Source organism: Magallana gigas, chromosome 1, assembly GCF_963853765.1.
Source record: "Magallana gigas chromosome 1, xbMagGiga1.1, whole genome shotgun sequence".
Classification (NCBI taxonomy): domain Eukaryota; kingdom Metazoa; phylum Mollusca; class Bivalvia; order Ostreida; family Ostreidae; genus Magallana; species Magallana gigas.
The window spans coordinates 28,637,778-28,641,322 of NC_088853.1; the positions used below are offsets into that span (position 1 = coordinate 28,637,778).

General features: G+C 31.8%; 1 long non-coding RNA gene across 1 annotated transcript; it reads left to right on the forward strand.

Moving 5' to 3' along the window:
• The first annotated feature begins 336 nt into the window (after window positions 1-336).
• On the forward strand, window positions 337-2,831 carry LOC117687173 (uncharacterized). Its single transcript, XR_010707500.1, has 3 exons — window positions 337-494; window positions 679-841; window positions 2,216-2,831. It is a non-coding gene; the product is annotated as an uncharacterized lncRNA (long non-coding RNA).
• Window positions 2,832-3,545: the final 714 nt, after the last annotated feature.

The following is a 3,545-nucleotide window of genomic DNA, read 5'->3' on the forward strand; positions in this document are numbered from 1 at the left end:
CTTGTTTTATGCAAAATAAGTTAATTTATTTGGACGTATTTGTCCTTTTGAGAAAATGAACAAAATTGATCATCTGTATGAAAAATAATGAACCAAGTGCGACTGTCATCATAAGTTCACCACCTGCAGTTTTGTATGGCAAAGGTCAAAATATGTTAAAATTGTTTGATTATACTGTTTAACGCTTTATCAAAGTTGAGTTCAATTGTTAAATGAAATGTCAAAGATGTTCGAAATATGGATATTCTTAATACCAGTCCACTTATCAAATTAACTCTTCCTATTATTGAATTAAAGTGTGCTTGTTCATGAACTTAGATAAATAGATAAGATGTCATCATCGCAAATACACGATTGTTCAAAAAGGTATATAATGTAAGTTTGATTTTGTTCTCTTTTTCTGAGATTGGATGTCAGCAACAGTGATGAGGATTCTGCAGCTTTGTTTAAGTATTTGCGTGGTCATTTTGTTTTGTGATCGTGGCAAAACTTCGGTAAGATTTTTGTTTATACAACGTATATACATTTTACGATGTTTAAGGTAGCTCAATATATCAAATCATTACTTTTAAAGACACTACATTTGTAGGTCACAAGATAGAGTTTAAAATATTCTGTTAAATTGTTTGTATCAATATCATATTTTTTAAATGTCATTCATTTTTCAATTATTCTTAGAATACTACGACTTTAAGAAGTAGGAAACCAACGATTGGGCCCGTATTTGTGACGGTCAGCCAAAGTCCAAACAAACCCAGTGTAATGCAAGTTTTGATAAGATTTGCTGGGCCTCCAGAAACATTGGTTTATTATAACTTAAAAGATCTTAAAAAAGTTCAAGGTATGTTAAGATTATTAAAGAGGTTTTTGTTTTGATGTCGTTAACTTGACTTGAACTCATAAAAGTTTTCGGTTGACATGCTATTTCCGACTGGAATGTATTATTTTAAACCTATTGCCAAAATCTTTGCATCATCTTGTGCAGATCTATAGTACTGCTTTTGGTAGCAGGGGGGAGTTATGGCATATCAAATGTTGCAATATTCGATCCTTTCCATTTGTATTATATAAATATTCATTGGCATTGAAAGTTTATAGAAAAGTTTATAGAAAGTTGTTATAATGCCAATCACTAATTTCTAAAGATAATTTCTACTCGGAATGCGCAAAAAATCTATGCAAGAGGTTTTCGGAGATTCTGGCCATTACATTTTCGCCGATTTTTATAATTGTTTCAATTGAAGACATCCCTAGCTACATGTAATTCCCTGCAAAGGATTGACATTCCGTACCGTTTGCATGTTGCACCACCACATGTTTAAAACTTACCGGTGTATAGTTTACAAGGCCCAATCCACAAATTTTTGTAATTTACCTCCTGTCTGTAACCTGCAATTTCACTTTGTAAAGTCTTCACCGCAGTCATAGCTGCATTTTTTTCATTTTGCTTTTGGTTCTCATGTACTTAATATAAGGGGCCTACATATTGCAACAAAAATATCTACCACTAATGATTATAATCAAAATTATTTCACGAATTTTGCAACACTCATTAACCTTCAAGTTCAGCAACTCTCAATTTTACACAAAACATATCGATATTTCGACCGTACTACTTCTATTATGGTTAATAAGGTATATTTCATCCAAGAAAGTAAAACAAATTAGTAAAATCAGTTTCAACAACAAAAAACTAAGTCCATGCTAACAGTGCGCGACCTACTAGTTCGTATGGTTTGCGCACGTGCGATAATATAACAGTAGGACAGAAATAAAAGTTCAACAATGATTCAAGATTTTTAAAATATATGTGCACGTGTACAAATGTACCTGAAAATCAATCTTTTCTTCTATCGTCTTTCAGTTTACATAAGAAGTAAGAAGCGATAAGCCAATAACTTAATAGGCAAAAGTCGAAGATAAAAGGGGAAAAAACGCGTATTTCTGAATTCATGTCAGCTTTAAATATATTGATCGGCAACGAATGCATCTATGTCAAAAGGCGTGTATTATGAATATCTGTACAAAAATGTGATTTGAATCTTTCTTTTTTTTTAACAAAATCATTACATTTCCAAATTTCAGTCCAATTATTTTATTTCTTTCTATCTTTGAGCATATTGTTCATTGCTATCCCCATACATGTTTTGAACTGTTTAGTAATACTTAATAATAACATTATGACATCTAACAGAATATGTAAATTGTTTTGTAGTTTCTGGTGGAGATTTTGTATCAGTGGTTGATTTAAAAAAAGGGAATGATGATTGGGTCTTATTCCTTGGTTCTGAAACAACTTCCGAGAGTGTGCTTTTCAATTTGCGTCCGGTCATTGGATTCTATAAAATACACCTAAATTGTAACGTAGATGTCACCTCTTCTGATGTTGGAGAGATAACAACATACACCATCGTAGTATCAGAATGTCCCAGAGAAGAAACTGAGGGGGAATGGGAAGAATATGAATGGGGGCTGTTGCATTATTTGTATAAAGGGGCAAAACCCATTCCATCAGTAGATTATCTGACAATAGAAGAAAACAAGCAGTCAACACTGGGAAATGTAACGACCGTAAGCTTCAACAGATCCAGCCTGATAAACGACAATATCGATATGAGATTATATTTTCGTTTTTATACTTATTCATGGGACACCCTAGTACCTGAGATTGAATGGAATTACATCTTAGATTAAAGAGATACACTTCGCCGGTTTATAGGGTTACATTGAAGTTTGTTTTATCCTAATAAACCATGAACATTTGATGTATTCTTGACAATAAATAAAACCATACTAAATATTCCAAGTGTCCAATTAAACTTGGTTATCTATTGACGTTTTGTTTTTGATTGATGAACGTTTATGTTTTTATCCTGGGTTTGAATCCTAAAAGATATACACGTATCTATTATATCTTGAATATTTAAGAATCAGAGCAACGTTCCTTTGCAGCTTTTAAAGGTCAATTGTGTACATTATTTCAATGGCATTTCATATTCTTATTCCGATTTGAACCAACAATTTATTTTCTTAGTACACATTTTGAAAAAAACAATTTTACGTTTTCAAATCACTTATGTTGATAAACTATCAAACTATCTGTAATAGCAGTACATGTATGTGTACACATTTATTTTTTTAGTTTTTGTTCTTTTCAAACGGGCTTGGGTGTGAATGCATCAGAGATTGCTAATGTTTGTGAAGATGGTTCCTTTCCAAATATAAGTGTTTACACGGATTTTCAAAAAATGAGGCACTTCAATAACAGTTTTCCTTAAAAAACGGATGAAGGTAACACTGCCAGTGGGTTCATATAAATACAGTCTGTTATTAACTTGTTGGCAAAAACGTAATATATTGCAAACGCTGCAAATATCAGTTTTTATTCATTATTTTATTTTTTTCATATCCAGAATTTCAGAACACAAAGATATAGTAAAACATTAACATTCTGGAAAAAATTGGATTAATCCAAGTCAATGAAAGGGATAGTTCTCCGCAAATATGAAAAGAAAATTTTTAAAATGTTCAAATCTCTCTTTCTC